Source organism: Pongo pygmaeus, chromosome 4 (genome assembly GCF_028885625.2).
Source record: "Pongo pygmaeus isolate AG05252 chromosome 4, NHGRI_mPonPyg2-v2.0_pri, whole genome shotgun sequence".
NCBI classification, from domain to species: Eukaryota; Metazoa; Chordata; class Mammalia; order Primates; family Hominidae; genus Pongo; species Pongo pygmaeus.
The window spans coordinates 96535271-96559946 of NC_072377.2; the positions used below are offsets into that span (position 1 = coordinate 96535271).

A 24676-nucleotide genomic window follows, 5' to 3' on the forward strand; every position below is an offset into this window, starting at 1 on the left:
TGAGATTGGCTTAGCCCATAAACAATCCTGGTGATTTTGCTGTAAGCAGTTTCAGAATAACAAAAAGGCTGACTGGAGTTGATTCAAGGAAAAATAATGGAAAGAAAAGAGAGGAAATTGAGATGCCTCTTGGATCTATTTCTAGGAGTTTTGCTGCAAGGCAGAGGAAAGAAATGGCATGGTAAGTAGACAGAGATAGGCAGTGAAGACAGTTCAAAGGAAGGATTTGTGTTAAAGGCAGAGGATGTTACACTGCATTTGTACAGTTGAAGGGAACAGTAAAGATGCAGAAGATAGAGGGAGAATTGCTGGAGTGATATCTTTGAATAGGTGAGAGATATGATGTGGGTGCAAGTGCAGAGTTTTACCTTAGGAATACAGATTTTATCTGTTTTAACAGGGAAAGGCAGAGCTTTTAGATATAGATGTGAATATATTGGTACATTTAATAGTGGAAACGTGTGCTTGCCTCTTGACTTGAAGAATAAATTCCTATCCAGACAGTGGATAGCCACCTTCTACTTGAACCCACCAACAAGAAGGAATTTTTATATTTTAAAAGAACCCATTCTATTTCAGACAGTCCTAGGGTACCACAATTTTTTCTCCATAGTATTGAGCCAATGGGTAGACAATACAGGTGTAAAGTCTTAGGAATGGATGGTAGAGGCACATTTGTTACAGAATAAGAAACAGCAGTTATAGCAGATGAGGAGGGTAGGACAAATATTCTAATCCATCAGCCAAGACTAAGATTGGAAAATACTAACGTAGGAAAACAAAATCCCCAGGAGAAAAGATAGTTTTGGCAGTCACAAGTGTTAACAGACAAATTTAGCCACAAAGCAAGGTACAATGTAACTTCTTTAGCATAGGTAAATCTATTTTATTTTATTTTATTTTATTTCACATTTGAAATTCTCATACAACCTTACTGAGTTGGGTACTGACATAAAGCTCTTGATTCACAAGTCTTATTGGAAAGGTGTCTCAAGTAAAATCACATAATAAATTGTTACAATAAAGATTGGAAAACTGCTCACTTTAGTTCTATTTCTGCCAGTCTCAGGCTGTATAGTAATTCTTGTCAATTCTAAAGAAAATAATGATTTATGTTAACATTTAATGGGTACCTGCTATGGTCTCACATTGATAGGTGATAGAGGTAAAAATATCTCTTTCCTGATGGCATCATTTCAGTGAAGTATTCTTTAAAAACTCTGAGAAAAAGTGTATGACAACACACTAGTATTCAACGACTTTATCTAAGAGGAGTCAGTGAGGTCACGACGGAGCAGGAGTCCCAGAAAAGGAGTGTTAAAATATAATGAGGTTGAGTAAGGGGGAAATTTCAGACAAGAAGCCAAAGTCCTTTCACTCTTTGTAAATTTAGTCTTCTGTCTGTACAGTTGGACTATATCAGGGCTTTTCAAACTCTTTTCATAGATTTCTTTGTAAGCCACATTAGCTGGAGAGAACTTCATGAAGAAGGAAGTCAAGATGAACGATCAGAGCCTTAATACTCTCACTTATATTTCAACCACAGATATCTTTGGAAAAGTAAAAGGAGTTCCATTAATTTAAAAAATTCATATGTGGAAAATCACTGTTTTACACGATCTCTAAAAGTCCTATCAAACAATTCCATGGAAAGTCTCTAAGGGCCCATTGTACTCATTGGTGTGATCCAAACCGAAAATGTGTCCTGGGGACTGCATCACAGATGCCAATTTTGAAGATAGATAGTGAGAAAAGGGCAAAAGGAAGCAGTGGTCTTTGTAGGGACAAAGTAGACAAAGGCATTGGATGAGAGTAAGATAATTTGCTGAAACTTAAAGGCAGAAAGGAAGTGGAAACATATCGCAGGCAAGCTGCCTAAGATAACATTTTGTCTCTGAAATGCCCATTAGAACAGCCAAATAAAACACGATGAAGTTATAATTATGAAATATGTCTACATCTATACAGACATAGTCATATATTTATGTGCATGTTTTATACAGGCACCCATGACTTATAAAATTATATTAAGAGATAATAGTGAAAACTTATCTAAATGCGTGGTACATGCCCTCTAAAAGTAGTCCAGACAAAAGATAAGAAAAATACAGCTTAAAATACATACCCAAAAGAATCATGATTGTGGGGGTAATTCTAGTATTCATTTTATTTATCATTTAATCCAATCTGAAAAGTCAAACCTGTTGACTGAGGTTTGACTTTTCCTCCCCATACACAGTATTAAACTTAATTATAAGTTGGCTTTTCTTGTTAATGAATTCTCCTCCTTTGAACAAGCCAGCATTTTATCTAAAGCAGTTCTGAAAGCTATAAATGATATCTCCAACAAAACAAAGTTACAAAAGTTTTCTCATTTAAAAAAATAGGTAAACTACTTTTTAGACAAGCCTGGAGGTATGATGTAGGTTTTTGCATTGCATAAGTAAATGCCTTAGTTTTCCATGGTTTTCTTGCTCAGATTCTAATTTTTGATGCCAAGGGCCATACAGTCTGTTTTACATGAATAAGTAAAACAAAAAGGTGAGATGTTCTATTCTTAGAACCCCTAATTTTCCTACAAGTAATTTTTTTTAGTGGGAAGAGAATCAAATCCATCCTTTCCCTCCTTATCTTACATCATTTTTTTCTGACTAGATAGCAATAAAATAATTACCTTTACAAAAAATACAGATATTTTTATGCTAAATGCAAACTAACTTTGGTTTATCTCATGTGCATACAATTAGTGTGTGTATCTTTGGAATTGTGGTCCAAAACATAAATTTTTAATGTATTTTATAAAAAACATTTACACTTTAGCCTGCTCTGCCTAAATTCAACTGGTGCTACTGTGTTTTGCAGCAAGACTAACTTTCTGACTTTGAAAAGTGTTCTTCATGTTGCTTTTTATATGACATCAATTTCATTGTGCACCAGAGGTGACTGAGAAACATATTTTGTTGGTTAAGAATATTACAGTAAGTGACTGTCCTCCATGCAATTTTCAAATAAGAATCAATCAAATCTTGTGTGGCAATGTACAAATTTTCAGTCAATTTTAACTGGCTTGGCTCTTCCGAAGGTTAAGGTAGTTTAATGGTTGAAAGCACATTGCAGTGCAGTTAGCTGCAAAAGTCAAAGGCTAGAGGATGAGGATTTTATTTCCTTTTAGCTTTTGCCATGTCTGTTTTCTGTCCAATCTGCCTCTTGCTGCCGTTTAACCTATGCTTTTAAAGACAAGAGGGGTTGAGAACTTGAGGGCCTCTGGCTTCATTTTAACAAGGCATCGCTAGCACTTTGGTACATAATTTGTCATAAATGTCAGAGGTCACTGGGTGTTCAAAACCTACATCCAGCAGATGGTCATTATGACAGCAGTTACGTTTCAAAGGCAAAAGATTTTTTGTGGTATTTACTTTAGTGTGTTAGTGTCACACCTCAGAGTATATCTGAGAAGATTCTACTTTAAATCAAATCATACTTGTGGTTATCTGCCTAAGAAGCAGTAACAGAAAACAGATGAGCTTTCAAAAGATACTCTATTTGGTTATTCTGAAATAAAGTGTACACCAAATAGTTCTTTTTCATTTTTACCTCATGTTCAAGTGCTGACAATGAATTTCCCAGCTTCACATTTCTGAGAAGAGTTATAAAAATAAAATTAAGAAGCAAATTATTAAAATGCGCTAATGTGAATTTCTATATCTAGCTTAGATCATTTAAACTGCCTAAAATTATAACAGCTATAGATGAATTTCTATGCTACAGCTAAAGATCATTATCTAATAGCATCATCAGATGGAACAAATAAAAAGTAATAGATTAGATTTCACTATACCTCTAAATTTACTCTATTTTTTTACTTATGCTATTTTATACTAAACATTTTTCAACAGGACCTGACACCTAAAATTGAAAAGCAAGACTCAAATCCAATCATATTTTATTAGATAATCCCAGCAGAATTGGTGAAGAACTAAGCATTTATGTTAAATGAAGAGGTCCATCATTTCTCAAAACACACTGAATTCTAAGGCATGAGTTTAGCAACAAGAAGCCCTGGACATAAACTAGTCAGGTACCTATGTTAAAAAAGATAAAAATATTCTTAAAACTGATTGAAAATAAAAAGTGAGAGAACTCTAGTGCTACACTGAGAGAAGTGTACTATTGAATGTCTGAGCCTGTAGGGAATGTGAATGATTATTTCCTAATACAGCTGATAAAATGGGCTGGGAAAGATGCTGATACAGCTGTGGGGCCTGGATCTATCCACATAGCTGTGGGAACACCAACTCTGTTAAAACTCAAACAAACTTCCTGTGAGATTCTTCACTAATGTTGCTCATAATTTTATCTCACAAAACATAGAAGGGGTAACAAGAATTGTTACTCTGAACTTCACTTTGAGATATAAGGAAGAATTGCTTAATGATCTAGCAGTGACAGCAATCTTGGGGGAAATTAAGACATCTTATAGTTAGAATTAAGTTTAGCTGCATGCAACAGAAAACCCAAATTAACTAGTTTAGTGCATGAGATTTCACTCTTTGCTAAAAAGGTCCAGAGGTCAGCTCTCCAGGTTTCATGTAGCAAGATCACAAATTAGTGCAGGTCCCAGGCTCCTTTCAGCTTTTCATTCAGAACAGAACAGGTTAAGAGCACAGATAGCCCAACTTCACCACTTCCTAGTTATTTAATCTTTGGCAAGTCACTTCATCTCCCTCTGCCTCGATTTCTACATCTGTAAATAGATTTATAATCACTAACTATAAATTACTTTAATGAAAATTGTTAATTGGAACTGTGGATAGTAATTTGCAATAACTACTCAAAAGTAATAGTAGCTAATGTTTAATGAGTGCTTCTCATTTTCAGACTCTATTCTTAACTCCTTACTTGCTAAATAAGGTACCAATTGTATAATGCAAGATCAAAACGCCAGCCCAGGCAATGTGTCTGCATGATTCCTGCTCTTAAGTACTATTTAGGGTGAAGAAATTGAGATTCCTAGTTTATATGATTGTTGTGAAGCATGTATAAATTAATACATATAAAATGTGAAGAATCATTCTTGCTACATAGTAAGTACTAAATATACTGCCTGCTATTAGTCTTTATCTTCTTTATTACTACTGCGTTTCTGATGTGTTCCTCTTCAACCTAGTCCAAGATGGCTGCTAAAGCTCCAATCATTTCATCCTCATTAAAGAAGCTTATGTCATCTTCCTTTAAGGACACTTTCTGCATACACATAATCTCTATTTACATTAAATTTGTCAAAATTTAGGCCCAAGAACATGCTTCGCTACAAGAGACTGAAAATATGGTCTTTATTATGTGTTCTGGTAAAATCTGTGGACTTTTTCACTCAGAAAATAAAGAAAAATATTAAATACTGGGAAGACATAAGCAGCAGTTTCTGCCATGTTACCTAGGAGTTCATAAAAGTATAAAAATTGTCTATTGGAGATTCTCAGACAGACATGTAGGTTTTTAGGAGAGCATTTATTTAAAAAGAGGCAATGTATACACATGATGTGATGTCTAGAATCTCCTCCTTTGCCTTTCCACCACCAAAAATATTTTTAAGAGAAGAAAGGATAAACAAAACAAAAATGAAATCTATATATAAATAAAGAAGAAATATCTAAGGGAATAAATAAAGAAGGAATATCTATAGAAATCATATGGATTTTTTGAAGAGCTCATCTTTATAAATAAAAGATAATTTCATAGACCTCTAAGACTAACACTAAGAAATGAACGTCAAAGGAGAGATAAGTTTTAGGGATAATATTGAAAACAGGAAAGTCAGCTTTAGCTGTGCTTGATATACAAAGATGAGCAAAAAGAGAGAATCACTTGGTTTGGGAAGATGGAGGTGAAACCCACAACTACCCATCTCTTATTCTTTATCTTTAACCTCCAATATAAAGACTCTTGATATTGAGAAGAGCATAACAAACATCATCAAGACAGTTACATGTACCTATTGTGCCTTTCCTGCATGGTGCTTTGCACATGCTGTTTCTCCAGTCTGGAATACCTTTCTTATCTTCTTCACTCAGTTAACTCCCACACAACCTTCAAGAAATAGTTCAAACAATTCTAGAAAGCTCAGAGTGAGTGAGAGAGTTTCAAGATGACACTCCTGTGAGATGAGATCCACGATCATTCTTACACAGGGGTGGGATAGGGTCAGTTGAGCTAAGTTAGCCAGATAGGTCAAACTCAGAATTTTAGTTCCATATGCCAGAGCTCCTCCTAAGCAAGGAGGCCAGAAATAGGTAGATCTAGCACATGAGTAAATGCCAAAATAGGGACAAAATGGGAGACAAATTCACACATCAAGTCCAGTGAGCTGAAAACAAGGGATAAGTGACCCTTCATATTAGGTAGAAACGTCACAAAAAATAGAGCAATTAGGTAATGAATCTAATTTGAGTTTTAGTGATCTCCACAAATGTATTTGGATGTCTTCAAACGCCTTTGGATATCTTAAGTTGTCTTTTCTATTTGTCAGCTTCAGTTTTCTCAGCTATAAATGGACTTTCAGGACAGGTTATGACAATTAACCAAGATAATACATATAAAGCACCCTGCTTTGTTTTTGACACAAAGCACTTGTTCAATACTAGGTAGCTCTAAAAATAATGAATGACTGAATACCTTGCCTAAAATAAAGAGTGGAAATGAATCAACAGTTTCCCAGTTTTCAAAAAGAAGATGGCATTATCTTCACTTGAATAACATGCATACTCAACGTTGAAGTAACTATGCTTTCTTTCTACTTGACTCCCAAACCAGGTCCTCCTGACCTCTCTCTCAATGTCTTCACCTTTCTGGGTTACACAGGCTCAAATATTTACAGCCCTATTTCATTCCTTCTGCCTCATCCTTACACCCATTCACTTGTCAAGGTTTATGTAGATTCTAAATGCTCTGTGTCACTCACATCCATTTCCATTAACGGAGTTTGAGTCCTCATTCCTTTTCTCCTGAACTGTTTAAAACCATCCTACCTGCTCTTTCACCTCTTTACCACCCCCATAATAATGCATCCTCCAGAATTCTTCCTGTCGAATTTCATCTCATTTATTTTAACTCATCATTTCAATCTGTCAGTATCATTGCAAATGCTAATTCTGTCATCTACAACTTATTATCACTCCCTCACTGTATCCCTTACCATTGCTTTCTATATTGTTTTCCAAATTATATAATTTAAAAATATGCAATAAGATGGAGTAAACTATTTGTCCCACATAGTTTGAAACCATTTGCAAGACTGATATCATTTCAACCAACTTAATAAAATAAATATTTATATGTTTCCTTCCTTCTTCAAGGTAGTACAGTGTGACAAAAGTATTTCACAGTCTTGCCAGGGATATAGGACTGGTTTAAAATTCTAGATTTTCACTTAGCAGTTATTTGAAAAGGTATTTTAAGTTCACCAAGTAGGTAAAATGGTAATATTTGTAACTGGATTATGTTTTAATGTTAACAAAATTATTGGTAAAAGCAATCTAGTTCAGTGTTCAGAATATGATGAGTGCTTAATACAATTCAAAAAATTTAATCATCATGCTAAATCTACAGAATTACAAAGAGTGAGGCACAACTATTGTCAGAAAACTTACAGCCCAGTTGAGAGAGATTATCGATGTGATAAGAAAAATGCACATGTATTAATACAAAAAGCTGAACGTAATAAATCCCAGTGAAATGCAATGGGATTCAAAGCATGGAGAGGTCACACCAGTCTTGAGGATAGGCACTAGTTGATTGTTCTTGAAAGGGACTTAAGGGCAATTGATTTCAGGGGAATTGGTGAAAATTTTTAAAGAGGGAGTTAAATGATTAGAGCTAGACTTTAATAAAACTCGACAGAGAAACATGTGGGTTATATCATAGGTTTAGGAAGAGAAAGGCAGTTAAAAATGCATTCAAATTGCATTTTTCTCTTACTTGACTCCTCAGCTGCATTTGAAGCTATTGATCATTACTTCTTTTTTGATCGAGTTCCCATTCTCTTCTTTTTTCTTCAAGTTACCTCTCTCTGCAGCCATAAAAAATGATGAGTTCATGTCCTTTGTAGGGACATGGATGAAACTGGAAACGATCATTCTCAGCAAACTATCGCAAGGACAAAAAGCCAAACACTGCATGTTCTCACTCATAGGTGGGAATTGAACAATGAGAACACATGGACACAGGAAGGGAACATCACACTCTGGAGACTGTTGTGGGGTGGGGGAAGGGGGAAGTGGGGAGGGATAGCATTAGGAGATATACCTAATGCTAAATGACGAGTTAATGGGTGCAGCACACCAACATGGCACATGTATACATATGTAACAAACCTGCACATTGTGCACATGTACCCTAAAACTTAAAGTATAATAATAATAAAATTTTTTTAAAAAGTTACCTGTCTCTCAAGTTCTTGTCAAAAATCCTCGGTTATTTTTCAGTCTTATTTCTGACACCTTTTTCTCTACTCCTGTTTAACTATCGATGTCTCCAAAGTTCTTCATTAGCCTCCTTTTATATCATTCCATTTACACTCTCTTTACATACATTTATCTGAATCAAGGCTTCAAATCCTGTCTATATCTTGGCAATTCCCAACACTAAATATCTTTGCAGAACGCTCTTTTGACCTAGAGATTTGCCTTCACCTGGCTCTTAAATTTCCACAATTGAATATTCAAACACCTCTAACTCAAGTAGATTAGTCACCATCTTTAAAATGAACTCTCATTTATTCACTTATTCCACAAATAGTTTCTGAGCTTGTATTTTGAGCTATGTGCCAGGTGAAGGTATTAGTACTGGGGCTTCACCAGCAGACAGACAGATCAGTCCTTCTAAAATGACACTGAATTCACACAGCCAATGGATTTTCAGTATGGTAATTCTGATCTTGACTCTCCTCTACTAACTTTCTAATCCTTAATTTGCTCGCCAATGTCTTCAGGAGAAAATTCAAACTTCTTAGAACAACCTTTTCAAAACCAGGACAAATAAGTGATCTAGCCCATGCTTACCTGCTAAGATCTTTTTTTTTTTTTTTTGGCCATATTTTGCAATTTATGTAACTTGTAATTCACATATGAGCAATGCTCTGGCCCAGTCTTAACCTTTGCCTTTGCTATTTCCTCTATCTGAAAAGCTTTCTCCTTATGATTTCTTTCCCATGTAGCTAATGCCAACTCACTCTTTGAAACTCAGCGTTGGCTCTTCCATAATCATTCTTTTATTTCTTTAACCTGAATTATGTATATCTCTATATTCCTACGAACATTTTGTATACTCCATCATAGCACTTACCTAAATCTATTACAAATATTTACTTTTTAATCTCAGTTCTAGTTGTTTCTGAGCTAATGGAAAATGGGGACTTTGCTGTTCTTCTCTCATTTTCTGTGCTACTTATTATGTTATTCTTTCTCAGTTCCAAATCCATTTTTCTTTCCCTGCTTTGTAATACTATATATAGCCGGACCATGTCAACCTTTCTCCTTTGCCCAGTGACTCGGTGTTAGACCTGCTAGTAGAGAGCTCTGCAGGAACATAAGCAAATATTAGAAACAGACTTTCCTCAGGGACCAGCCCACCCATATCCTCCGACTGTTTTCTTGGCCACTTGGGAAGCCTATTGTAGGGAACAGGTCGGGCCTGTGCCCTCCAGCAAGTCTCTCAGTCACTCAATGGGACATTCCTAATGCTGAGTGACACACTACCCCACAGGTTTCTCAACCCCTCTATGGATCACTTTTTTCTTCAGCAAGTTTCTTAACCATCAGCAAGCCATTTGTTTTTGTGACAGTCATACTTTCTCCCATAAGCTCTGAGTCTTGGCGTTAAGAGAGAATTCCTCTTTTAAGTTCGTTCTTAGTTTCTTCTTGTTCCCTCTCCCTTAGCCTTAGATATAGTAGCTGCTTTCTGCATTTACTATTTCACTTGACTTGGAGTCCTTTTTTAATTGTATTTATTAGTTAACAATTCTTTATTTTATATATACCCTGTTCAAATTACAGGTGTGGCTTTCATCTCCTGGCTGGACTCTGACTAATATATTTCTTGGCACAATGCTGAGTATGGATTGAGAGCCAAGTAAATTGGGGTTAGATGTCTGACATAATGATCATTGAAAGGTGCTAAAAGTCTAAACTGCTAAGTCAGCTGGAAGGGCTAGATGTGAGGATCATTGAGAATTCAGGCTTTACTGAAGATGGTAGCTGACTACAGATGAGGGGCAAGATGGAGCCAGTGACAACGAGCACCAAGACTTCGAGGCTGAGACACTGGGAAAATGGCCTTACTGTTAAAAGAAAGAAAGAGGCAACTAAGGAGCGGGATTTCTTGAGAAAAAGATGGTAATTTTCAGTGACATTTTTTAAATAACGTGCTTATTTTTTAAGAGAATAGAGATTTTTTTGCAGTGGATGGAGAATATGTGATCATATTAATTATGTTACTCCAACTGGTAAAACACAATCTAAAAAGCTCAATAAATGTCTTACTGGGCAAGATGTCTCTTTCTTGCTCACATAGCAGCTCAATGTCAGCTTTTGGCTGAAGAGCTCTGATATGGTGATTTAGGGACCCAGGCTCCCTTCATCTCATGGCTCTACTCTTTCTCTCTGGGAATCCTTGGTTAGAGCTTCTGCATCTGCTTGCAGATGGAAGAAGAGAGTGAGAAAGAAAAGTAGCAAAATTCAAATACCTGTGGCACGTTCAAGTGGGAAAGTAAAGAAGAAAAAGCCCATACTGCTTCAGTCTTTTTTGATTATATTAAATATCCAAGTTTGTGTGACACAATCCCAAGTAATATTTGTATCACTGTACTATGAGCTATAAGAGAAATGTTTTAAACTTCCTATTTTAAGGAATAGTTTTTTATTATCATGGCTTATAATTTGGTTAATTAGCTTGTTTTCGAAACAAGGGTTCTATTCAGTGGTTGCCAGGTGTATTCCATGTAATTTAGAAGAGTTCGCCTCTCTAAATACATGGGTGCTACTGACAAGGACTACTCAACTTGTGAAAGTCCAACTTGCAAGCATCCTTAATATCATTTCAGGAAAAAGTCACCTAGCCAAATTTTTACATATATAACAATATAACAATAATAACACTTATTGAAACTTCACTATATGACACACCATGTCATGAATGAAGCATATGGATTATTTTACTTAAGCCTTACAACTGCCATGAGAAATACTGTTTTAGTCTTTACTATGACAGTTGGAAACGTACTTTTTTTTCAATGTTGGGAACAGACAGAACTTCAACTCTGTATTCTACTTGAGCCTTTTTCCTTTCTCCACTTAACTCCTCATTCCACTGTAGCTTATAGAGACTTCTTTGGAGAGTTATTATTTGGAGACAAATTGTAAAAAAAGAATGTCACAATTTTTCCTGCTGAGAACATGCTTTTGTTTTACAAGTAAAAATTCAAAGTTAATTCCCACAAAGAAATAAAGGTTAAAATAAAAGTTAATCTGCTGTATTACTCTCATAAATATAATATTTTAGTAGAAGGAGACCTGATGAATATTTTATGTATAAATAGAAATAATAATGACTAATTCCTATAAAACATCTGTGTAGTTTCCCTTTGAATTTGGAATTAAATCTAAACTCTTTAAAAGGAATTTTTCTGTTTAATATGGCTCTTGAGCCGTATCTCCAAATTTGCTTTGAGTTGTTCTCTCATTTTCTTATTTTGCTTTAGTTGTAGTGGTTGTTTTGTTTCATTTTCCTATGAATTCTAGAGTTTCCAAGCTCTTTTCACTTCGGGGACTTATCACATAGCTGCTCCTTTTTCTTGGAAAGTTCACTCTTTCAATCTTCCCTTGCCTGTTCCTTCCCATCTTTCAGGTCTGGCTTAAATTTCACTTCTGAAGAGAAATCTTCCCTGAGCACTAGATTCTTCTAGTATATGTGTTTCTTAACACTCTTTTAGGTTACTTCATAGTATTTATCAAATTTTATTATAATATATTTATTTTGCTTGTTTAATGTAAAAGCTTGTACTATTAATTCAATCTTATATTCACTCATTAAACAAATCTAGAGAAGGAATGAGAAGGATAAGATTATAATTAGATCTGAAAAGTCAAGCATTTTAATATATGTAAAAAAAAATTGAACATATTTGTTCTAGTTTTTTTCCAGCTCTGTACTGTTATGTAATAAATTATCTCATAAATTAGTGGCTGAAAACAACAACCACTTTATTATACCTCATGGTCTGTGGGTCGACAATTTGGATGGAGCCTGGCTGGGTGAATTCGTTTTTCCATGTTCCATGGATGGCTGTTACTTGGCAGCATTCAGCTGATGGATGGGCTGTAGCACCTAGATTGGGAATAGAAGATGGAGGACAAGGCTCAGCTGGGCTTGGTCACTGGGTCCTCTTTAACACAGAGGCCTCTAGTTTGTCAGGCTTTTTATATGGTAGCTCAAGCATCCAAGAACAAGTGTTCCGGCAAACAAGACAGAAGCATCACGGCTTGTTGTAAACTAGCTTTGGAAGTCCTAAGTGTCATTTCTAGCATACTCAATTGTTCATAGTAGTTGAAAACCCAGCCAGATTGAAAGGGAGGGGAACTGACCCTACCTCTCCATTGAAAAGTGTCAAAGAATTTGCAACCATGTATTAAAACCTCAATAGTATTCACATTCTCAAATGCTATGCTAATTGAGTTCTGGATAAAAGAGAATTGGAAATCACAGCCTTACTCCTAAGGGGTATATAAGAATAATGGGGAATTGTCCCATAACAGTTACAGTTCAAGAAAGAAAAACATATACCACAGAGTGTAAATACAGCTTTACATGGATATTCGGAACATTCAAGAAAGAGCATCTCTTTCCCTCTCTTGTCTACTCATAAAATCTTATTCATCTTTAGATTCCAGATTAAATGTCAATCTTGTAATCAAAATTAATCATCAATTCAGATTAAATAGTAACATTTTTAATTTGAAGTCTTTCCTAAATCTGTTAGTGAGAACAAATCTACCTTTCTATTCTTCTCCTAGAATACTATGAAAGTATATTTACTATATGATTTATCATCATATATTCAATGATTCCATATTTTTTCTGCTAGACTGTGTGTGCCTAATAATCATAGTGCAAGCTTTTGATGTGGTAGAATACATACTCAATAAATGGATATTCAATAATGAGTACTTCTTTTTAAAGTTTTTTTTTAAGAACCAAGAGATAGAAGTGAAAATAATGAGTACTTCATAAAACATAAAACACAGCAAATATGATCCATAAGTTTTGCCAGAAATCTGAACCATCAGTTGAACAGATTTTTGTGAACTACAGAGTATATTTATAACAGCAATACCAGGAGTTTGAGACCAGCCTGTGCAACATAGTGAGACTGTCTCTAGAAAATAAAACAAATTAGCCAGGTGTGGTGGCTTGCACCTGTAGTCTCAGAAACTCAGGAGGCTGAGGCAGGAGAATCACTTGAGCCCAGGCATTTGAGGCTGCAGTGAGCTATGATCATGCTACTACGAGACCTTGTCTTCAAACAAACAAACTCTTAGAGCAATAACTGGCACACGGTAAGCGTTTATCAAATAAACCTCATGGTTCTTTGTATTTCAATCAGAACAATTGGCACGCTTAGATATGAATATGCCGGACTATTTTCTGTACTTTGAGATCTTAGAAGTCAGCAATCTTGTCTCATGCAACTTGCTATCCCCTATAACATTTTTACAATACTTTATAATTACAATTTGCATTTGGTTTACAGAGTTTTTTCATGTTTATCATTTATACCCTTTTTAAAGATGCTTAAAGGAGTGGTCAAATGTTTCCACCTTGTCAGGATGAGATCTGAATATAAAGTTATCCATTCGAAACTAATAACCTTTTGGGAAATCTATATAAATAATTTCCCAAGTAATTTCTGAAATTCTGTGTTTCTGGGAATTCTATACAATTTTGAATAGGATATTCATTAAAATAAAATATACATACTGAAAAAGGCACAAATAATAAATATCACCTAGACTAATTTTTATAATTTGAACGCAGTTGTGTAATCAGAATCCATATTATATATTGATAAAATTATTTTATAATTAAAATATTTATTTGTATTAACACATCTTTTCAAGTGTAAAATTACCTTTGTTTTGGCATTTATATTTTAAAGTCAAAAGCAAATGCTCTTCAAAGGCAAAATAATTAAATTGCTAAAATATAGTAAGTATACCTGCACTTTCATAGTCTTGCCAAATGCATAATTGGGAAAGGTGCTTTGTGTCAGAGTTAAGTGTTTGCTTTAGAAGTCAATGACTAAAATCTTTTTAAGATTTATCACTTGTTATCTCAGAAGAAAAATCTACCACCTCTATAAGACCTTATAAAATAAACTGTAAGCTATATAACACATGTATTAACATATAGTAATATAAATAATGATAAAAATATGCTTATATTCTACACTTGGATTTTCAGTAATTAAATCCACTCATTGTATTAATAGTGTTTCCCTAAGAGGCTAATCACCACTCACAACACTGAAAAAGTTAATAATGGAATTTAAATGACACTTTGAAATTGTGGTTGAATCCCTCATGGACATTCAAGTTTTATTTCCCATCAAGACATCTACCTAGAGAATCTTCAAGATTATAAAACACACGTACCTTGATATTTAGTGGGGAAAAAAAAATTATGTTTTTTTCTTTCTTTTTTTAATAGTTCCTCTTTCCAACCCGCATTTGGTAAAGTTTTTTCTCCTCCTGTAGTGTATAGATTCTGAATGATACCTCTACAGACCTGGATTTTCTTTTTACACATAAGAGCAAGGAAAACAAAATGATACGCAAAAAAGATATTCTGCCTAGAATCTTAAAGTCGGAGTAAACTGTGTTTGAGTTTGCATCTCACGTGATGCACATGTTCTCTACACAACATGAGTCTTATAAAATAAACAGTTTTTCTTCAGACTTAATTAAAGAGAATCAAGTTTCAGCCATAGTATTTAGTCTTGGATTTCAGAATGCTTCTTGTAGAAAGTACTAGGGAAAGAGAATGTACAGAAAAATCAAGGAATGGTAGGTAGGTAGCCACTAATTAATGAAAAAAGAGCCCTAAATAACTCTAAATATTTAGGCTTGATAGTTTAAGTGTGCTTACAGGGGTGGCTATTAGGCTGTTTGAGAGATGGTTAGTTCATTCAGGGGACAATGCATGTCCCTCAGAGCCACCACTGTGAAGAGGAACAAAGAACCGGGGCAGCCTCACCCTAACCCATTCTCTACTGCAACACCCCTTGTTCACAAAGCCCCTTTCAACTGTCCTTTATTCTAGATGTTTACTTTTTCTGATTCAGGTCTCTTTTTGCTATCTCATGCATTGCATTTCTAACCCTCCAGCAGACTGGACCCCAAACACAAGCTACCCACAAAGGCTGCCATAGAAGAAAACAAATCTCGAGACAGATTCAATAATTTTGCATAAATGCTTTGTGAATTTTTCACTTTTTACAAAACAATAACCAAACGCACCCTTGTGCAAGCTAAAATAAAGCTCTTGGAGAGAAATCTACTGTAATAACAAGTTAAAGTTATAGTATAAGCATTTAGAGGATTCTTTCATCTTAATATTTCAAATAATCACATATGGGCAAATATTACCACCTGAGTAATATTAAGAATGGTAGAGCCAATATTTGTCATGTTATAAAATTGCTATGTTTGGTTTTGAGCTTGATTGTTAGGTTTTTGTTTCTGTAATTTCAAAATTTTTAAATCTTTGAATGTGAAATAAATGAATGTGTGTATATGATATTACCCTATAGAGTTATTTGTACATATGATATCTTCCTAGAATATGTGGTTTATATATAAAGTTATATCTGAAAATGAGTGGGGTGTAGCTTTTAAATTAAAGCTTCTTCTAAGTTATTAATAAAAAAACCAATAAAACAATGAATTTCTAATTTTTTGAAAAATATCATCATCTGGTCAAAAAAATATTTACAATGCTATTGCCATTTACAGTGGGAAATGTCAACATTTGCAAAGATTTATTACACAATTCTCTGAGACATTTATATAAAATAGAATAGATTCTATTCATTCTCAACATTTGAGAAGAAACTGCAGTATAATTTAAAATACATACTAAATAATAAGAAAACTAAATAGTGGTAAAACCTATGAGAAAACTTCATTTTTAATTTGGATTAAATTACAGGTCATTGAATCTAGTAAAAATTACTGACTTACTATTCCATATTTTTATTTTATAAAAAACTTGCTAGTTTAAATTTGTTTTAATAAAAGGCATATTTCAAGCCTTACAGGAATCCATATCATAGTAATCAAGATTTATAACAACATTATACAAATTTAATACTGTGGATTTTTTTCAGGCCCTTTGATGTAAAAAGTTAAAATAATTTTCTCCTATCAAGGCGAAATGTTACTATTTCCCAGACTACCACCTTTACTTTAGAAGGGAACATGACACACCGGGGCCTGTCGTGGGGTTGGGGGAGGGATAGCATTAGGATATACACTTAATGTAAATGACGAGTTAATAGGTGCAGCACACCAACATGGCACATGAATACATATGTAACAAACCTGCACATTTGCACATGTACCCTAGAACTTTAAGTATAATTAAAAACAAGAAATAAGTAATAAATCATTATTAAAGATTTTCTAAAAAAAATGCTCATGTTCAATCTACCATTTACACTTTTGTTTTAAAATTACTAAAAGAGTTACATAAACACATTTTTAAATTTCCCCATTTTCTTTAAACCTGTAGCTCATGTATGTATTTTTAATTGGGACAACCCTGCTTTTCCAAAATCTCAAATACTTTCAATAAAGTGCATGTGCATGCAAGCGATGATGACCCTTAAAAGCAGTCATAAATTTAGTTGCTGGGAAATGAGAAGGCTTCATAGATGACTTAATTTGCTGTGGGAACCTGTGCTTCCTCCATGTGTAACCTCTGCATTTTGCTGTCTGTGACCTTCAGCAACATCCACCTGCTGGAAGCCATGTTTGATTCTCTGACCAGGGAAACGCCTGCTTGACAGCCGAATGGTATCATAGGACAGTGTGATGGAATTTTTCTTTCTCTGTCATCATTAAGGGGGTTCCCCCTATGGTGAGGGGAATGAAAAGTACGATTTAATGTTCTCTGGAGAGTGGCGGGGGGAAGAAAGACTCAAAGCTTCACATGCTGCTTTCGGAGTGGGTCATTTCAGTCCTTGTGGCGAATGGGATGTCCCAGTGGAATTTGCCATAGACTGGTCTGAAAAGAAAGGGATTAAGACCCTTTTAAGGATGGAAATGTAACAAAAGGACCACTTTTATGATGTAGCAGCATAAAATAAGGGCTCTATTGTACAACTGATTGCTAAAGATCTTTGAATTGGGTAGCCTAGCCTGGTAGGCCCTGTTTCCTGAGGGCTTAGAGGCTTGTACAAATGATATGTCTATACTAGAATCAGAGTTCTGCTCTCATTTAGGGGCAAGTAAGAGATTATCAGTTTGTTCCTACATGATTTTTTTTCTACACCTACCGAAAAGTGGCCTGTAGGGAGATTATACTCTAGTGAAAGTTGCTGCTAATTAAAACAAGTAATTAGTGTTCCTCCAGGCTTTGCGGTTTCACTCACTTTTGCCCGCCAGACAGCATTAGTTTAAAAGCAATCCAATTTCTACAATAACAGACTGTAAAAAAAAAAAGTCATTTAACAAGTATATAAGTGTAAGGTTGCAGTTCAGGCATTGATTTATCTTTTCTGGGCTACTTAGAAATACTGTAGCAAAGTTGAAGAGAAAGAAAGTTAAATAGCTTTAAAAAAATTAATGTTAAGGAAAGAAAAAAGACCACATGTGCCTCAGTCCATTCACAAAAAAAAAGACAAGCAAAAACTGGGAGCATATAAGACTTCCTAAATTGCATTAGGAAACCAAAATTGGATTTAATGCTGTTTTCTCATAGAACCCTCACTTAGCATTTTGTAAACAGATCATTTCATTAAGTCCTTTTGTTTCTTCTCCCGCCTTTGCTGAAACAGGGACTTTTTATTGACTGATTCTCATTGAAATGAATTGGAGCAGTAGAGTTGAACACAACACGCTATTACCTCCTTTTTTTTTTCACAATTCCAAAATGACTAGCATGGTTTTATTTTGCATATCTGGTGGGAGGATTTAGTTAAACTGGAGAGATCTTGAGAGAGATTAAAATATTTTATTATAAAAAGATATAACAGAAATTAATATTAAAAAACCATACCTACATTGAATCATGCCCTGATAAATTCTTGTCTAATTGCTCAGGTTTTGTAACCTGACATAGTTCTATAATTGCTGCCTTTGCTGCTTAAAATGATCTATTTCTGAGGTTGGTATCATCAAAGACATGTGTGCTATTGTGCAAGCAATTCAATATAGCTCATCATTAAAATCAGCTGTAACTCTACTTTCCCTTTAACAAATGAATTCATAATACTTTAATTAATGCAAAATTTTCAGATTTGTAGTTTCTCCAGTGCTTATTTTTTAAATGCTGACTATTCTTCTACAAGATAAAAACTTTGCTATGCATTTCAAAGAGTGCTATTCATATAAATAATATTGTATGTGTGAAAGTCATTTATTATAAACTGTTAATGCCACAAAAATGTTTGCTGTTATCCCCTTTTCAACTGGTGGATTCCAAATTTAGTGATCTTTTTCAATTGATTACAATTAATTATTAAGTAGCCTGAATGTTATCATTATAGGTTAATATAAGACTGTATACTTATTATATTTTAAAAATCAATTTTTAGAATATAAATGTTTTCCATAAAGACTAGCAGCTTTTTAAAATTAACAAAATAAATTTTCATCATATGACTTATAAACTCTTAACTGTATTTTAAAGTTTTAGTATATGCTTTTCCTTTCCTCAAATTTATTTCCAATCTTATTTATAGAAGAGTTTGGGACACCAAGCTTAAAAAAGAAATGTTGCATGTAAGGGTCAGTAAGTAGACTTTATCTGAATCTCTGCTTAACTTTTAAAGATACTGTGAGGAGAAAAAATAACTTGGTGATAACTTATTTTCCTAGGAAGGAATATGTGAAATAATGAAGATGACTTTCATTAATAACTGCATTCCATGTATAGATCATTTTCCCAATAGAAACTTAGTTTCTGAAAATCTAAAATCAATTTATAAACCTTGTGGAATGTCAACTATAGTATGCTGAAAATGTTTCCTTCACATTATACCTTTTTCCTGATAATTAGAGCTATGCTCAACTGGCATTTTAAGAGGGTTTTTTGTTTTGTTTTGTTTTGTTTTTTGCTTCTTGTTTAATGGTAGAAAACCTTTCAAAATCAGTCTTTGACAGTATTTGATTTTCTGAAATTGAATTCAGGCTACTTCTATCAAGTCTCCTTTTGAGCTAGGAACTTGCTTTTTATTTCAGAGTTGATGAGCTGGAGAATGCGACTGGCAGCACAGGCCTAGGGCACCAGAGGGCAGACTGTACAGAGACCTGTGAGAATGGTCAGAACTCTTCATGGATCATGATGGAACAATCAGGGACACTATAATAGCGTTCATTTTATGTATTAAGCCAGATTTGCACAACAATTCCATTATAATACAAATGTAATCTTTAGAAGTAATTTTAAAGCAGCAAATGTATAAATGCCAACTCTCAAGTAAAAGAAAACAATTTTCCTAAGCCAAATGTCTTTTGTAAGAGATTTCAATGGTCATTTGATTTTAGTTTAAAGATCATTTGACCTTATGATTCACCCGATTCTTAAATGCACATCTCAAATACAATTGTCTTCATTTGGAGTTAATGTATAAAAAGTAAAAGCAGTGAAATAACCCTTTGTGATTTGTTCTACTGCTGTGCAGTGCTTTTGTCTAACTATAAGAAACTCTAAATATACAATTATTAGTATTAAAACTGATGTCTCCAAGAGTTCAATGTTAATTTTACTTAAAAATTTATACTGAAAAAATGGTTTCTCCGTATTCCTTGTAATATGGCTATTTAATCTAAGTTCACTCAGCTCAGTCATACAGTCTTTTGAAAACAGAGATGATATGATATTTATATAATATAATAAAGATCAATAGTGTTTATGAAATTTCATAAAATTAAATTTCTTTGAATTTTATTAATATTTTACTAGATATAGGGGTAAGTATAAACTTTCATAGTACCAATAATTTAGGAATTTCTGTAAAAGATAAAATATGTAAAAGATAGGACAATCTGTTGAAGCATGCTATCTAAAGATCAGTCTTGTGTCATTCCATACCAGGAAACACCTCTACCATCTGTGGAATTTATCCTCTACACAGAAGAACTGAGCAGGAAGAGTAGAATTAACATTTATGAAAAGCTGCAAAATGCCAGGCATCAGGCCAAGCACTTTACATATATTGTCTCATTAATTATAGCAATTTTGAAGATAAGCACTCAGCAGCTAAGACAGATTAAGTAATATACTCCACAAAAGTTAACTAAAGGGGATTTATTTTAAAAATCAACATATTTGTTGAAAAATATGTATGGAGTAACTGCAATGTACCAGCCATTGTGAGAATCACATTGTGGGCAGCTGTGGACAAGACACATGAGCTCCCTGCTGTCTAGAAACGTACATCCTAGTAAGGGAAGAGATGTCATACACATGTAGATAAATAGGTAAGTAAATATACAATATACTGATAATTATATAAAGGAGTTTAAGATATTTTATAATTAACTGTTAAATAAATTTGTTCACAAACTAATGCTGAATTTTTCCAGATTATTTTGACTTTTTGAGCCTAAATTTGGACTTTTACATTTTGTTCTATTTAATTCTGTACATTTTAGTCAGTTTTTCTTATACTTTAACTTCTTTTTGATTCCTGATATTTTCATTCACTGAAAAGGTATGGCCAGGCAGACCATACCATTTATGTTAAGCAGACCCATGCCAAATTGTACTCACCTTTTCCAGGTAAACTTTATTCTTAAGAGATTTTGAACGCTACTTCAACCCTCACCCTAAAGAGAATTTTTGGTGCCAATTGGATCTACTGGCCTTTGTCCCATGCTGTCTTGACTTGCCCCTTTTTCTCCTGTGTTACTCGACTGATTCTGTTTTATGAAGGAACCCTTTGGTTCCTTGCATTTCTTCATCTTCAATATTATAGCTACCATTCACTAAACATTTCCTATGTGTCTACCACTATTCTAAATATGCATTTCTTTACAATTGCATCTCATGTAATCCTCCAATTGACATACAAGAAAAAGTACTGCTGTTATCACCATTTTACAAATTAGAAAAATGAGGTACAGAGAGATCATGTCCCCAAAATAATACCTTCAGTAAGTGATAAAGCCAGGATATTTAGAAGAAGCCAGTTCAGTGATATTACTCTTAACTTCATATTTCAGAGTCTTTATAGCACTGAATCTGTCTTCCATTATAAATGAATGGCCATGGAATCAAGACTCTTTTTCTCTCAACATTTTTAAAGTGTTACCCTAAAGTCTAGGGTGCAGGTTAAATTATGTTCAGTGTTTGTTGCCATAGTTGTTACAAATTCTGTGTTAATAATATCACAACATCTCGCATTTCCAAACACCACTTTTCCAAATCATGCTTCAATAGCAGGAAGAATGGCAGAGTAGAAAGGGCATGGGCTCTGCAGTCAGCTAGGGTTGCATTCAAATCTAGCTCTTTTGTCTTAGCTATGTCACTTTGGGCAATTTATTTAATTTCCCTTAGGCTCAGTTACTTTTTCTTCTCATTAAGGATAATATCTGTTTTGGGGGATTGCTATGGGAATCAACTTAACACAAGTAAAACAGTTTGGCACATGCTTTGCACTCAATAATTTTGACTTTATGTTTACTTAGAATTGAGATCGAACTTGTGATTCTTTTTATTTTTCCATAGACGTTTGAGAGAGATTTTTTTCCCAAAAGTTGAGTCATTTTGTCAGATGCTCTGTGTTTAGTTCCATGACTTACCATAGTCTGCATAGAGTCTGCCATATATTCATTCATCATTCATTCACTCATTTATTTAGCAAGTAAGGCAGCAAGCAAGCACACATAATAGAATTATTATGCCAGACTCTGTGCTAAACAGTGATTCAGAGATACATGAGAGCAATCTAGAAGTTCACATTCATATAGTGATAGTGGTATGAGAGAAATAAACAAGGGAGCTAAGTTTATATTAAAATCTGAATAGAGACAATATTATCCAGATCTTCTGTCTGCTAAGGTGATCTATACTCAACAGCCCCTTACATTTGGTTTCATCTGTAAAGTTACCTAAATGTCCTTATAAGATTCATTTCTTCTCTGAAATGCCATGCATCTATAATTGTGTCATGGTTGGTTCTCTTTTTTAATTCTTACTTAAATGACATTGACTACATTTCCTCACTAAGGTTTTCAGAATTTATTGGAAATAGAATGCCTAATTTGCAACCAGTATCACTTTGCATCCTTTACAATAGGTCAGGTTTGTACATAATATAATGTTTTCAGTGTGGCCAGTTTACCTGATACCTAGCTGGAAACGTAAATTTTGTAACAGATCATTTTCCCTATTTTTTTCTAATAATTTTTGGGGACCTCCTATAACCCCTTTTATTTTTTCTTCATCATAACCTTTGTTAATCAAAGTATCTAATAGTATTATCTGGGCATTCCCCCAGAAAAACCTTATATTAAAGTAATATTTTTAATACATATCACATTGACCTGAATATGTTTGGATACATACAGCAGAATACTCAAGAAGCTGTAATGTGAGACACATTAACACACACTTGAAGACACACTGGAACTTCAACCATGATATCCTTGGGTTGAACCTCTGTAAAGAATTAAGGTAGAAAATTTGGCACACTGTTGCCTGTTGGGAATAACTTTACATAAGCAAAGACAGAGCTTTGATGGCAAACTACCACAGTCAAACTTACAGATGACACAAAGAAGGCTTCAAGTGTTGACCTTTTCTAGCATTCTCTATTTCCAATATTCTGTTATTCTTTTCTTTCAGTGCATTTATACCACATTCTTTTAATTATCACCTGCCTCTATCCTAGTATGTAAGTTTCATGAAGAGAAGAAAGTTTGGTAACTATTGTGTTATCATGATGTTCCTCAAATAAGAATGAATGATATGAACTGGTAATATAGCACAGAAAATATAGTAAGATTTAAATGCTTTAGTTAGTATCATATAGTATTTGGAGAGACACCATTTTTTTTTTTTTTTTGAGAGAGTCTTGCACTGTTGCCCAGGCTGGAGTGCAGTGGTGCGATCTCAGCTCACTGCAAACTCCGTCTCCCAGGTTCAAGGAATTTTCCTGCCTCAGCCTCCTGAGTAGCTGGGATTACAGGAGCACGCCACCATGCCCAGCTAATTTTTGTATTTTTAATAGAGACGGGGTTTCACTATGTTGGCCAGGCTGATCTTGACCTCCTGACCTTGTGATCTGCCCACCTCAGCCTCCCAAACTGCTGTGATTACAGGCATGAGCCTCTGCGCCCGGCTGGAGAGATATTTTTTTCAAGGCGAAAAGTTGTATTCTAAATTAGAGCCACATATGGAAATTAGGATTCTTGCCTCCTCCAACTCTAAACTTATGCAATTGTAAAACTCCTTTGCTAGAAAATGCCAATATCATATCTCTTTTGGAGAGACACTTTCTAAAACAGATATGATACTGGCATTCTAGACCAAAGAGATTTTACAATTGCATGAGTTTAGAGTTGGAGGCAAGAGTCCTAATTTCCATATGTGGCTCTAATTTAGAATACATCTTTTCGCCTTGAAAAAATGTTTACTATCATGGAAAATTTATTGCTATATCTGTAAAATAATGATCAAGCTGTAGAATGAAGACTAGGAAGCTCAAGTTTTCTTTCATACCATCTTTACAACAATTATTTTATTTATTCATGGGTGGAAGGTTATGGCACTGAGAATAGAGATGTAGATGCAGAAAAGAAAAAGGTGCAATCATTGCTCTTGAGCATTCTCTGGCAAAATAGGATAAGAAAACTTACAATTGAATCAGAATGTATGAAGGACTAGCATCTAACTAAATATAGCACAGAATTATGCTCCTAACAGAGATTGGAGCAAGGGAAGAAAAAGAATCAAAGTAAGTCTCCAAATGGAGACAATTAATGAATTGAATTTTTAAAAAGTAAAGAGAAGTAAGGCAGGATGTTCAAAATGATGAAATTCCAACATGCTCACAATAATGCTTTTATCATGTGGACTAATACTTTCCATGAATTAATGTTGATTCAAGCAATTTAATTCAGGATTAATGTATGTGTTCTTTGCTCCTATACTAAAGAACTACCTGCAACTCACGAACTTTAAGTGCAAATGCAAATAATACTCTTGCTTCTTATTTAGTTCATGTAAATATTTCGGCAGCACAATGAGATCAATGAACCATATTTTGAAGCCTCTGCTCCCTACAGGTAAAGGTTTTCCTCTTTATTTCCTTAATGATTTCAAACCCGCAAAAGTGTCATCTGTATTCCTTATGACCAGTTTCCTTTGGCTAAATTCAGACTTTTTCCTATATAAACTG

At 34.3% G+C, this 24676-nt stretch overlaps 1 long non-coding RNA gene across 1 annotated transcript in view; it reads right to left on the reverse strand.

The window, feature by feature from the left end:
* The window catches only part of LOC134739599 (uncharacterized), a 135289-nt gene that overhangs the window by 106258 nt on the left and 4355 nt on the right, over positions 1-24676 (reverse strand). The window contains exon 2 of the long non-coding RNA XR_010126423.1: positions 12264-12378. This is a non-coding gene — a long non-coding RNA (uncharacterized LOC134739599). The remainder of the gene's footprint in view (positions 1-12263; positions 12379-24676) is intronic.